General features: G+C 43.8%; 1 pseudogene; it reads left to right on the top strand.

The window, feature by feature from the left end:
• The window catches only part of LOC136583454 (peptidyl-prolyl cis-trans isomerase E-like), a 48,295-nt pseudogene extending 41,737 nt beyond the window's left edge, over positions 1–6,558 (top strand).
• Positions 6,559–14,358: the final 7,800 nt, after the last annotated feature.

Here is a 14,358-nt window from a genome sequence, read left to right as displayed (position 1 = left end):
TTTGTGGATGCACTGCGGATCGTAAGCTCCCATAGAGATGAATGAAGCCACATCCGCGGTAAAATGGAGCATGCTGCGATTTATTATCTGCAAATCAAATTAAAAATCCGCAGATGTTAAATGAAGTGCGGATGCCCAATGCTTCCCTATGGGCGGCTTGATTTCCAGATGTCACGCAGGTGCCAGGCGTAGATTCAGCAAATCAAATCCGCCCGTGGACATTGAGCCTTAGGTTTTAAAAAATATATAAAGATTGAATCTACTTGCTGTTGATGGGATCAGAGCTGTTCTGGCAATGTATACACGGCTCTCTGGCAGAGCTGGGTTATTACAGACTATTGCAGGATATTTCTCTGTGAATGACCAGCATGTTTCATTTGCATTTCCTGTCTTTATCCAAAAAAAATCTTTTTTTTCTTCTAATTTTATGTTCGTTAAGCTTGTCCAATGTATGATGAAATAGTATTCTAATTTATTTCAGTTTCTCACTTTTTGAGATGTTTGCTTTCAGTGATTTAAAGCATTTATGTTTACATCTAGAGGCTTAAGCCCTGATCATGTCCAAGCGTTGTCCAGCTTTGGTACAACCCATGAAGTTTGACATGTTCAAGGCAAGTTTTTCAGCCATAGCAATGTAACAAATTTCTGCACTCACTGATGGCAAGCAGAGATCTGCAAAATAGAATTAAAATGGAGCAATTAGAGCAGAAGGGATGTTAGAAAGCTGTAAAGCTATTTTATTATTGTACAATGATTAAGCTTTATTCAGAGCAAACTGGAAAACCTCTTTAACCCCCTAAAGGCTTATTTAGACGACCGTATATCGGCTCGGTTTTCACGCCGAGCCGATATACGGTGTCCTTGTCTGCATGGGGGGGGAGGATGGAAGAGCCAGGAGCAGGAACTGAGCTCCCGCCCCTTGCCACTATTTGCAATAGGAGGGGGCGAGACGGGGGCGGAGCTAAGTCCTGTTGCTTAGCTCTGCCCCCGCCCCTCCTATTGCAAATAGTGGCGAGGGGCGAGGAAGAGGCGGGGGGCTCAGTTCCTACTCCTGGCTCTTCCATCCCTCCCCCCCTGCAGACAATGACACCATATATCGGCTCGGTGTGAAAACCGAGCCGATATACGGTCGTCTAAATAAGCCCTAAGGGTGACTACCCACAACAGGTTTTTTTTCACTGCGAAATTCGCTGAGTTTTTTTTTCTGCAGGGGTCCATGGGACTTGTAATGTTAAAATCGCGATTTCGTGGGAAATTGCAATTTTAACATTACAAGTCTCATAGGCTCCTGCAGAAAAAAAATGCTGGGAATTTCGCAGTGAAAAAAATCTGTAGTGGTTAGTCAACGATTAGTCAATTGGTTAGTCAAAGGAAGCAACGATTTTTGGGGGATTTTCATTTCATTACATAACATTTTTATTTTTTCGTCGACATGGCCATATAAGGGCTTGTCTTTTGCGTGGCCAACCTTTTTTTTTTTTTTTTTTATTGCTACCATTTTTGGGTGCATATATTTTAAATTTTTTTAAGTGCGTCAATCAAAGAGCATAAATAATAATAATAATCTTTATTTGTATAGCGCCAACTTATTCCGCAGCGCTTTCAGGCATGGATGTATGCAGAACAATACAACAATTACAATGTGAGGTACATTGGGTTAGACACAAATGGTTGGGGGTGGTACAGGAGGTGCAAGGGCTGGGGAACACAGCCAATAGGAAATTTCATGTGCAGATCAATTATTAGAAAGCAAACAGGGTGGGGCACCATAGGGAGGGGTAGGGGACTAGGTCAGGAGATTTGGTATGCTTCCCTGAAGAGGTGCATTTTTAAGGCACGTCTAAAATTTCGTGCATCGGAAATTGTCCGGATGCCTTGGGGTAGAGCGTTCCAGAGGATGGGTGCTGCTCTAGTGAAGTCCTGTAGGCGAGCATGAGAGGTTCGTATTACAGGGGTGTTTAGTCTGAGTGTGTTAGCCGATCGGAGTGAGCAGGCTGGGTGGTGTACTGACAGGAGGGAGGCGATGTATGCTGGTGCAGCGCCATGCAGAGCTTTGTGAGTGAGGTATAGCAGTTTAAATTTAGTTCTGCAGTGGATGGGCAGCCAATGCAGCGACTGGCATAATGCAGAGGCGTCTGAGTAACGACTGGATAGAGAAATGAGCCTAGCTGCTGCATTTAGTATGGATTGGAGTGGAGCAAGTCATAAATGACACAATACATTTTTTCTGCGGTCGGTTCGATTACAACTATAACAAAAACATAATTTTTTTTAGATTTTTCCAATTTTGCACAATAGACACTTTTCTTTTGGAAGTTATAATTATTTTTCAATCGTTCCATTGTCGCAGCTATGTGAGGGATTTTTTTTTGCGTCACGAGCTGTAGCTTTTAGTTTTACCATTTTAGGGTACATATAGCTTTTTGGATCGCTTTTATTGCGCCTTTTTGAAGGTAAAATGAATAAATAAGCCTTTAATCTGTTTTTTTTTTTTTAACAGGTTTTGCTGCGCAGGATTAGTTTGATCAAATTATAGAACAGATCGTTACGGACACAATGACGCCACACGTGTGTTTTTTTTCTTCTTACGTTTATTCATATAAATAGGGGGTTGTGTTTCTTGTTTTTTTCTATTTTTTTATGTTTTTCTTTTTACACTATTTATTTTGTTTTTTTACACTATTTAGGTCCTCAGGAACTTGATCCATAGCAGCTATGATCGCTGTGGTAAGGCATTGCAGGACTTCTGTCCTGCAATGCCTTATCGCTGGTTATAGCGATCATAGGCAATGGCAAAGCAGGACGCCTGTAGCTGACGTCATGTTGCCATGGCAACCTGTCGGCTATCCTCGATAAAGTCGGGGGAGGGGGGATCCGATGACCTCACAGAGGGAGTGCGCTCCCTCTGTGAACCCTTTATAAACCTCGATCTACAAAGATTGCAGCGTGTATGGGGTTAACAGCAGGGGTCGCTGTCCCAATGCACCCTTACTATTAGTAATAGCTGGCTCCCGCTGCCGGATACCGCAGGATCTCTTCAGATCCCGCGAGTTCCATATGACGTAAGGTTACGTCATGTTGCCTTAAGTACCTGCCTGCAATGACGTAACCTTAAGTCATGTGGCGAGAAGGGGTTAAAAGAGGTTATGCCAACATGCACAATCCCATTCAAAATGATGATTTCCTCAGGTCTAACTCTTGTCACCCCCATTAAAAGCTGGTAATGCGAGGGAAAGCTTCTGCTAGTGAGATATTTCCACTGCAGGGAAAATGTAGTATTACAGGATGGACTTTCACGTGACTGGTTTGTTCCGGCCAGGGGACCCTTGTCTTTGACATTCAGGAGCCTTAATATGAAGAGGGGATGCCATCTCGGCACAATGCTTTCATTCAATAAATTGAGCTAATTGATTTCAAGGCTATAAGTTGTATGTATCATACTGTATGAGCCCTAAACACAACTACCCTGTTTCCCCAAAAATAAGACCAGGTCTTAAAATTTATTTTTACTCCGAAGGATTTTATTTATGAGTATAGCTGCCTGGACACTATTTAAATTGACTTTTTTTATTGACAGTAACTACGGCTTAATTTTGGAGTAGGGCTTATAGTTCAAGCAGCTTCAAAAATCCAGAAAAATCGTTCTGCATCCTCCAAAATTATGCAAAGACTTATTTTCGAGGAAACTAGGTATTTTAGTGAAATACAGTTTTTTTTTGGGGGGGGGGGGGTTGTATGTAAGAATGTCCACATTTGTGTTTTTATGTTTTTGTTTTTTTAACTTGCAGAAAACTTTCGCTGTCTCTGTACACATGAGAAGGGCTTTGGCTTCAAAGGAAGCAGCTTCCATAGAATTATCCCTCAATTTATGTGTCAGGGAGGTGACTTCACCAATCACAATGGCACAGGCGGAAAATCCATCTATGGGGATGGAAATTTGATGATGAGAACCTCATTCTAAAGCACACAGGTGTAGGTGGGTAAGCTTATTTTGATAGATTTCCCATAAACACTTAGGAGCCTAGTTACTTAAACTGTTGCTTTATACTCTGATCAAAGTAAACTATGAGCTGACTCGGCGAGATAAATGTATTAGGAGGAATGTGCCTCTTAATATATTTGTGGCAATTGGCAGTACCTACATGTGCCAGACTAACACCCAAGCTAGTGTAGGTTCCAGCTACTCCGGTAGGCTGTGGATGGCTATGCCTCCTAAAGCTAGACCAAACCCACTTCTGAAAAAGTGCAGAGATCAAACCTAAAGCCCCTGAAAAGTCACAAATTTACGATGTGTACCAACATTGCAACCTTTGTATTGTAGAAATTTGGCATACATAACTTAATAGACATGTCCCAATATGTACAACATATGTCTCACTGTATATAGTCAATGAAAAAGAAGAATTTTACCAAAATTGACTAGTAATGTCATTCAGGGTCACTTGCGGATCCTTCAGTCTGCAGCAATTGAAACACCCCTATACTAGGTCAGTATTTTAGGCGGTTTAGTTTTTCCATTCTAAGGTTGTCTTTGTACAGGTTTACTCTCTATGGCAAATTCTGGTCAAAATACAAATGGATCACAGTTCTTCATCACATGTGACAAGACAGACTGGCTTGATGGGAAACATGTTGTGTTTGGAGAGGTGATGGAGGGAATGGATGTTGTACGGCAGATGGAAGTAAGTATTTGCAAACTTACCCCATGAATGCTCTTAAATGTATCTATAATTCAATGTTCTTAAATGGCAAAGATGGATGGAGCCCAATAAGAAACCTCTTCCCTTATTCAGAAGAAACTTTCTCCTTCTTGAAGGAGAGAAAAGAAAAAACAATCACTGCTGTGAAAAGAAGTGCTTGATAATTCAAGCAGTCTAGTTTTCCACATGAACTCGGTCCTCTAACCATCAACAGGATCCAATTTATTCTATATTATATATTGTGTGTACAGGGTGCTTCACTTGAAGTGCAACCCAGTAACATTGTAATATTTGTGTTCGAAACAATGTCACGAGTGAACTCATCAGGAACCCAGGTAGGTGTCCATATTCAGAGTCCTCACAGAACATGTTGAAAGTGGCCACCGCTACCCTCCAAGCACTGCTGAACCCGGCACTCTGTAGTCAAGTGTGCTGCAACATGCCCACATCAATGGTGGCAATTTCATATCTAATGTTGTTCTTCAATGCAAGGTTTATTGACAAACCGTTAACATTTTTGGTGGCCCACAGGGGAAAGTGTGCTGGCGTAGGGCCCAGTGATCTGTGTGACCACCCACCTTGGAGTTGATCCTGTCCCCCAAGAAAGAATGAACTTTCATCATGTTGTGGTTGGACATGTGACAAGTTGCCTGTCATTAATCCCTTCAGATGGGTTGTCTATCCAGGGATGATTCCAATTGCTAGATTAGAGTCAGGGATAAATTATTTTCCTCTAAATGGGGAAAATTGGCTTCTAACTCATTGTTTGTTTGTTTTTTCCCCTTCCTTCCTCTGGATCAACGTGTGTGTGTGTTTGTGTGAGAGAAGTAATAGGCTGAACCCAAAGGGATGGAGTGTTTTTTTTGTAGTTAGCTGTTGATGCGTTTAGACCCAACGGTTATCACTCAAAATATGGCTTTTGAGCAATAATCTTTGTGTCTAAATGGGCATTTACTGTAAGACAGTTTGGATAAATGAGACCCACCTACTTGGAAATGCGAACTGCACACCAGCAGTTGAACAATACACCCATGGCATGAGACAGGACAAGGGTCATTGATAAACTCTAGACTCCTGAACATGGTTACAGTTCTACACAAATAAGTTGGAATAAGGGTTACGCTTCCAGTGAAACACCCTGTATAATATATGTGAGTGTATATAAGATAGTGTGTGTGTAAAATATATACATGTGGATGTAGCAAATGCCACATGATTTCTTGAATCATTAAAAAAGCACCTTCTCACGTGGCGAAATCCACTGCAGCCAAATCTGTATTTTTAGCTGTGGAACAGCTGCAGAATTCAACTCTTGTGTTTCAGGGGTTGAATTCCACAACATTTATAGACTGGCTGCAGATATAGAATCCGCATCGTGTTTTAAAAACTCTGTGGATTTTCTGGTGAAAAATGTTTGCACCATTTGAAGGAGACTTCAGAAATCTCCTCCACATGGCTTACACTGTAAATGCCTGTGTGAAGGCGGCCGAACACAACAAGTCCATTGTAAAACAATTGAAAGGGTAAGTAAACTAAACTGCGATACACCTGTGCTTGTTATACAGAGATATGATGTATGTGTATTTTAAGAAAATCCTTCCATGCAGTTTATTACAGTGAATACATTATGGAGTCGCTCTCATATGCATTCTTCTTTTTTCTCCTTTTTATTTGGAAAGGCTCAAGGTACCAAGGATGGAAAATCAAAACAGAAAATAATCATCTCGATTGTGGTGAATATGTATGACGTGATATCTTCTGCACTGATAAGACCATGACCAACAATCGTGGTGAGAATTATGATCATCCATTAAAAAATGTTTGTAAGCTATTGTAAAATTAAAGGTTTTGTTTTCTAGCCTCGGTTTTTACTTTGGTGAATCTCATGTTGTGGCCTGTAGGGAGTAGAGATGAGCGAACGTGCTCGGCCACGCCCCTTTTTCGCCCGAGTACCGCCATTTTTGAGTACTTCAGTACTCGAGTGAAAAGTACTCGGGGTGGCCGGGGGGCGCCGTGGGTGAGTAGGGGGTAGTAGCGGGAAACAGGGGGGAGCCCTCTCTCTCTCCCTTTCCCCCCCACTCCCCGCTGCAACCCCCCACTCACCCACGGCGCCACCTGAATTTTTTCGCCCGAGTACGGAAGTACTCGAAAATCGCGGTACTCGGGCGAAAAAGGGGCGTGGCCGAGCACGTTCGCTCATCTCTAGTAGGGAGTATTTTCATTCACAAATGTGTTCTTAGTTGTTCCCTTTGTAATACCTAACTGAAAAGACTATAACAAATGGCGAGTCTTTCAGACAATTCGGGTCTCTTTATCAGGGATGGTTTACCACAGAATCTGGAGCCATGTGATTATACACAAAAGGAAATAGGATAGCAATAGTGAGGTAAATAAGGCAATGATGGAAAACTATTAATATGAGTTCATAGGTTTCTACTGGCTAATACGATACAAAGGTGGTTCTCCTATATTTATTATAGACGTTAACTCCTCTTCGCCAAAGTGTAAAACTAACTGTAAACTGTTCAATCATCTAAAACAAAAAGATTATACTGAAAGTGTTGCCCTTTTAAAAGTAATGAGAGAAACATTTTAGAAGGTGATGAGGAAAAAACAAATTATCAGGTTTTTTTTCTCCACTGTATTTACAGAGAAAAATTAAATGTGAGATGATGACATTAAATATCATCAGTCTAACCAAGGAAGTAATACGGAGCTGCCTTAAAAAAAAAAGCAAAATAAACAAACAAATTGCTTGGTCCAGATGGCATATACTTCTACCCACTGTGTCGCTGCTCCAGGTCACATTTACAAGCTGCCAAGCCAGCTTAAGAGACGTCGCAGGTTGCTTCAGCCAATGACAGTGCTCTGCTATTCAGTACTGAGCTTTCTCATTGGCGGGACATGGGCGGGGCTTTGGTTATATAGGGCAGGGTTATAAAGGGGGTTGGAGTTTAGTGCATACTTAGTCAATTATGACATTTAGAATGTCCTGGCAGTACACACATAGGGCAGTATAATATATCCCCCCCCCCACCTGGCAGCACACACATAGGGCAGTATATAATCTATTTCCCCCCTCCCCAGCACACACATAGGGCAGCATATAATTCATCTCCTCCCCCCAGTAAGACAGCCCTCCCCAGTAATAAGCAGCCCCCCCCCTGAAATAAGCAGCCCCCCAGTAATTAGCAGCCCCTCCCCCTGTAGTAAGTAGCCCCCACTCCCAGTAATAAGCAGGCCCCCCACCAGTAATAAGCAGCCCCCCCATAATAGGCATCCCCCCATAATAGGCATCTCCCCAGTAATAGGCAGCCCCCCCAGTAATAACCAGCCCACCCCCCAGTAATAACCAGCCCACCCCCCAGTAATTAGCAGCCCCCCCAGTAATAAGCAGCCCCCCCAGTAGTAGGCAGCCCCGCCAGTAGTAGGCAGCCCCCCCAGTAGTAAGCAGCCCCCTCCCCAGTAACAGGCAGCCCCCACCCCTCAGTAATAGGCAGTCCCCCCCAGTAGTAAGCAGGCCCCCCCCCCACCTGGCAGCACACACATAGGGCAGTATATAATCTATTTACCCCCTTCCCAGCACACACATAGGGCAGCATATAATTTATCTCCCCCCCAGTAAGACAGCCCTCCCCAGTAATAAGCAGCCCCCCCCGAAATAAGCAGCCCCCCAATAATTAGCAGTCCCTCCCCCTGTAGTAAGTAGCCCCCACCCCCAGTAATAAGCAGGCCGCCCACCAGTAATAAGCAGGCCGCCCACCAGTAATAAGCGGCACCCCCCCGTAATAGGCACCCCCCCCCATAATAGGCATCCCCCCCATAATAGGCATCCCCCCCAGTAGTAAGCAGCCCCCACCCCTCAGTAATAGGCAGTCCTCCCCAGTAACAGGCAGCCCCCCCCCCAGTAGTAAGCAGGCCCCCCCCAGTTGTAATCAGCCCAGCCCCCACAGTAACTGGCAGCCCCCCCCAGAAATAACCCCCCCCAACCCATATACTTACCTCCTCCCTGCTGTCAGCGTCCGGGGAGGAGGTAAGTAATGAGCCGGGGACTCGGGGAGGAGGATCCTGGCTGCACACAAACCTCAGTGTGCGCCGGGATCAGCGCGATTACCAGTGGGGAGCTGCGGCGCCCGCGCTGGTAATCGCTTCAGTGGTGAGCGTCAGCATGCCGCAGACCACATAACACGAGGCAGCGGGCTGGATTCGGCCCGTGGACCTTGTGTTTAGAAGAAAAGTTTCGGCGGTGCCGCGGACCGGCGCTAACCACCTAACGGCCCGGCCCCGGTCCGCAGACCGGTGGCTGGGGACCCCTGCTCTAGAGGCTCTAGTGATTATAGCTCACAGCATCTCAGCCATATGTGAGACATGATAGCATTATTCCCCATTCATTATTAACCCTATGTAGATATAAACGTGAACTATGTTCCACTAGCAATCTACCACTGCCCTATTTGATTGGATCCACCATAACCTATTTGTTCCATACAGGTTAAGGCGATTAGATGTCAAAATCTACATTTAGAACCCAGGTAATTAAGGCCTATATCAGCAAAAAAAAAAAAAAAAGATAGAATTGTGTCACAACCAAGCTCTTCATACATATAATACATCTAATGTGTGAAAAATCTGGAACTCATATAATTTCAAAAAGGGAAAATTTCACATTCCAGTGGCTTCACATAGGGAACATGGTTTACACTGGTGAACCGAAATCAGATTTGTAATTAGCAGCTTCAGGTTCAACCACATCATCCAATCTTTGATCATCTAGAATCCGTTTTGGAATGAACGCACTCCTTTCTGAGGCTAGTTTCACATTGCTGAGCGTGATACCGGCCATTTTTCAAACACTCCTCCCATCACTTCAGTACACTTGCGATCCTGTTTTCAATGGGAAACCTCATACCCCGTTGAAAACAATGGTCGATGTGTTCCGAGGGGAAAAAAAGGTAGCTTCATCTCCTCTCGTGGATTGGATCTGTGAGGAGAGATGAAACTACTCCCCTCTGGCCTCAGACATCCCGCTGCGATCTGGTCCTGCATGAACCTGTCACTGGCTTTTGCGCATGTGCGCCAAGAGGAAAGTTGTCAGGCGCAGAAGGCTAGAGAGCCTGGAAAATTAAAATCTCACTATGGCTCACTACTAAAGGTAGCCAAAAGGAAGGAGATGTCACCGTGGGCCGTGGTATGGATAACAGCGATCATGAAAAAGTAAAAAAATAAAAAGTTAGTGTTTCATCTTACCTGACAGATCATATCCACGAGGGAAGATGAGATTATTACCTAAGGATGCTGACACAAACGGATTTACATTTTGGAATACGTGTTCGGCATCCACACTGCAGATCCGCAGCAAATACTGTTCGAAACATGCTATACAAAACTGCTTTTTCCTACACTCTAAATCGTGATTTCTGCGAGCAGAGGGAAAATCAAAGCATGTCCTATTTTTGTGCAGTTAACCACAGATAGCGTCCATTGAAGTCAATGGAAGCCGTCTGACCTGCGGCCCATCCGCAATGTCAATAGGTCACAGGTACCCACGTCATCGCCTAGCAAAAGCACGGGAAAAACAGACATTTAAAAGAAAATAAAACAATCTGTACTGTGCATGTCTGACGGCGAGATGACAGAGCCAGCCGGTTTAAGGCCTCATGTCCATGAGCACGCATGGAATTCGAGTGCAGAATTCCGCAGCCATGAAACTAAAAATGACATTTTCTCACCTATCCGGACGCGGCACAACTCTCTTTCATCATGGCCGGTTCTTCTTTCTTCTGCCCGGTGGATCTGTCCAAGCATGCCAGCGACGTGTTTTTTTTTTTTGGGGTTTTCTTTAAATCTCCTGCTGTCCTACAGGAAGCTGCAGAAAATAAAGCCTGCTGCGATTTTTATCCCGCTCGTGCGATCCGCACACTAGGATAAAATGACATCCGTAGGTATTTAATTACTTGCAGATGCCCACCTCATTAAAAGCAATAGAAGAACTCCACGGTCCAATGCCACGGCTGTGACAACTGGACCGGAGGATTCCCGAAGTGATGCAAGGCTGTTTTCACAGGACCCATGCCTGGGGCAGTTGGGAGGAATCACTGTCAGCTGAATGAGTGCTGGCCCTGCAGCTATCTTAGGGTACGCATATGCTGCTACTAAGGTATATCTAATATTCTATTAGATTGGAAGCTCATAGCAGCAAAGTTTTTATTGTCTATTAGATTGGAAGCTCTTAGGAACAGGTTGTATATGTCTATTTCTGTACAGCGTTAGCTCTTCTGAGTCTATAATTACATGTATATATGCAGCAGGACAGATTAGATCCAGGGTGATAGCCGATTGCAAAATCTGGTGTTGGCAGGAATTATTTTGGAGGGGATTGCCTTTCTCTTGATCAGGGGTGTCAAACTCCTTTTCACTGAGGGCCACATCAGGCATATGGTGACCTTCAAAGGGCCGAATGGAAGACAGTATAGTAAGGGCCTGTTCACACAAGCGTATTTGCGTACATAATATGCAGTGAATAGAAGCCATTGAATTCATTGAGTTCATTCACATGATGTATATTTTCACACAGCATGACCTATTTTGTTGCGTACTACGCCCCCCCCCCCCCCCCGTTGTGGTGGAAGCCCAGTATATATCTATATGGATCGGTGGGCCTTGGCAGTAGACAGTTGTCAATTTAACATTCTGCATACATATTTGCTTTCTGTCTTGCTACAAATATAATGTTCTTACAGTTATGCAATAGGTACTTCCGCTCATATGAAAATATCTGTTTTATAACTCTGCTGACATGGGGAAGCCAACATGAAACTTCTGTTCTCAAAACGCTGACAAGATAATATATAGTATAAACACGTCACGTTTTCCATCTGTTTTGCAATTTTGGAAGACAGTTAACTCAGACATGGACAACCGCAGTCTGAAACAGCTACCGCAGAAATTACCCAAGCAATTTTACTGGAAACGTATGCAAATAACATGGGAGGTCTATGCTATTACTAACTCATGATGTAACCCAATTATATCGAAGGAACCACACGTGGGCCTAAGACAACCCAGTCATTTCATCCACCACCTGATGGCCAATCACAGATGACCGGAGGATGGAAGAATTGCAAGATGCTTATCCAATAATTAAACAATACGTTGTATCTATGTAATCTTTGACCTGCCCAGATGGGCGGATATGTTAAACTCTTAAAACAGGCTACACGCCGATCATTAAAGTTAGAATTGAGGAAGCTATACATGCTGAACCTCGTGTCAGTGTGAAAACTTCTTATGCGCATTATCAATTCAGAATTAATATGGAGGGGTGTAAACATTCCAAATTGAGTAAGCCGTGGTTCCACAAAGGAAGGTTCCACGACAGCTGGTGGCCCATACGGGGAGTGATCGATAGGTTCCATAGAGGTCGGACAGAAGACACGGACATATGCGACCTTGGACTTGGTGGGCCCAAAATATCATCAGAACACGGTAAGATAAATTAATTATCTATACCTGTGTGGCTAAGTTCAGGCTCACCTATGTGCCGTGTCAAGGCCGAACGATTTGGACCCGCTCGACAGGTATTTCTATAAGTCTCGATCACTCGATAAGAACCTGTCATAAGATATAAAAGGAATGTTTGCATGCCTGTTGTCTTGAGAGTACTAGTTAATTGGTGACATCAATAGCTGCCTCTAGGGAGGGCCTGTACGGGGTGTTTCCTCTCCTGAGGGAGGAGGGAGCCGTTCAGGTGGCCTGTCGCAGAGACTCAGCAGTCCTGAGGCCTGTTTGGAGGGCCCAGGGAGGGAGAGACTGCCAGAAAAAAGTCTGATATGGGATTTCCGCTCCTGCTAGGCCTGCTTGTAGGGTCCGGGAGAAGGGAGCTGTCAGACACGTATCCCGAGGGGCAGTGAGACTAAGCCAGCCGTACTGGTGCTCTGTCTATTTGTGTGTGTCCCCAAATATTTGTTTATCGTTTGAACGTTCACGAGTAGATCCCTCCGTCTGAGAGTAGATCAATAAACTGTGTAGTGACAGAAATGCTAGAGACTCTATGGCGGGACATACTGTGTCCGGCGTCTGAGAAGACTTCTATAATCATGAATTTGGCAGCCATGATTGAAATTGAAAGGCAACAAACAATGTACCAAGGTCAATTCTTACACCCCCCAGAAAAGTGTGGAAGGGGTGGAGAGTCAAGTTATCATTGATTAATCAAGCAATCTTTCTGTGTGTCCTACCTATATAAAGTTAGTGTGCTTGTCTGTTGTGTAGAGCTAATCCTGCTGAGTTGTTATATAGAAATAGTTTGTTTGTCTATCATATAGAATTAGTATCAGTCCTGCTCAACTGTGCCCGTAATTGTTTAGAAAGGAAAAAAAAAAAAAAGGCTGCTAACTACATTTAAAAAGAGGAAGTGCCATAACTTTGAATAGAGGTTAAGCAATTCCTGTGCTGTAATAAATAAATAAACTATACGTCCGTCATACAAATGTAAAAAGTTATATGCCACTCACATCCTGAGGGGGCTCTTAAGAATACATCTATGTTTGCCAAGTCCCCAATTCAATTGTAACCACATACAATGTTAGGTGGTCACCGCTGTGACCGTAAGGTTACAACATAAGATTTATGCATTAGACGTTAGAATTTTCCTAAGAGACCTAAAAAGAGGAAGAGAAGGTGGGCTGAAATGGCGTCTGTATTAAAACACGCCAAAGACACCAGCGTTCAATATAACAGTTTAGTAAATAGAGAGAATTGCAGTACATTACCAATCAGATGGAGATGCCCGGCATCTAAGACTGCATCTGCCCAGTCACTGGAAGTCTGGGACAAAAACTGTTGTAAAAGTAAAAATTAGCCACGTTCTCCCTTGTAATCCTGTCGCTGGGCTGTCACATGAGCGAGAGACTTAAAAAGAGGAAGTTACTTGCCCTGTAGTCCCAGCACAAGTAACGTATATTCACAGACAATATAAAATAAATAAATAAACTACAGGGAGTAAGAGAAACTGTAGAGAAACGGTAGAGAAGCCAAGGAATAGGAAACAAGCAGGTAACGATAAGGCCAGGTATCCACGGGAGGAACGGGGCAGATTGACCCGTAATTTGTAAAATGTAAATTGTGTTATGCATAAGACTTTATCTTTATTGGGTTGTGATGTGTGTCTGAGGACTGCTAACCTTGAATGAGAGAATAAGGAAGTAAGGGATTAGCCTGATTCAGAGGGGTGGAGCTAGATGATGCAAGAACACGTCTCTTATCCAAGGAGGGGGTAAGAATCATAGATAGCCAGAAGAAAAAAGTTTTGTTTTTTTCTCTTGTCTCAAACTCAGCTTTCCACGTTTCCTGACACCCACAAGACCGGCATAGGGAAATTGAATGTACCGACCATGATAATATATACGAGACCCAGATACACACCCCTGGGTCAAACATTATCCCCCTAGTTAAAAAAAAAAAAAAGGGGTGAAGGGTCAGCCACACATGTTAGGTGCTGTGTGCTGATGCTTTGGAAAAACTGCCAACCGGCCACAATTTCACTGTTAATTTCTCTTGCAGAAGGCTGTAAGGCCTGGAGGCCTCCAAATACTAACCAAGTTCTGCAGGCCATAACTGTACATACACCCGTTGCCAAATTCCGCACCTTTCTGGGCCT

Source organism: Eleutherodactylus coqui, chromosome 1 (genome assembly GCF_035609145.1).
Source record: "Eleutherodactylus coqui strain aEleCoq1 chromosome 1, aEleCoq1.hap1, whole genome shotgun sequence".
Classification (NCBI taxonomy): Eukaryota; Metazoa; Chordata; class Amphibia; order Anura; family Eleutherodactylidae; genus Eleutherodactylus; species Eleutherodactylus coqui.
This window is presented reverse-complemented; position numbering and strand designations above follow the sequence as displayed.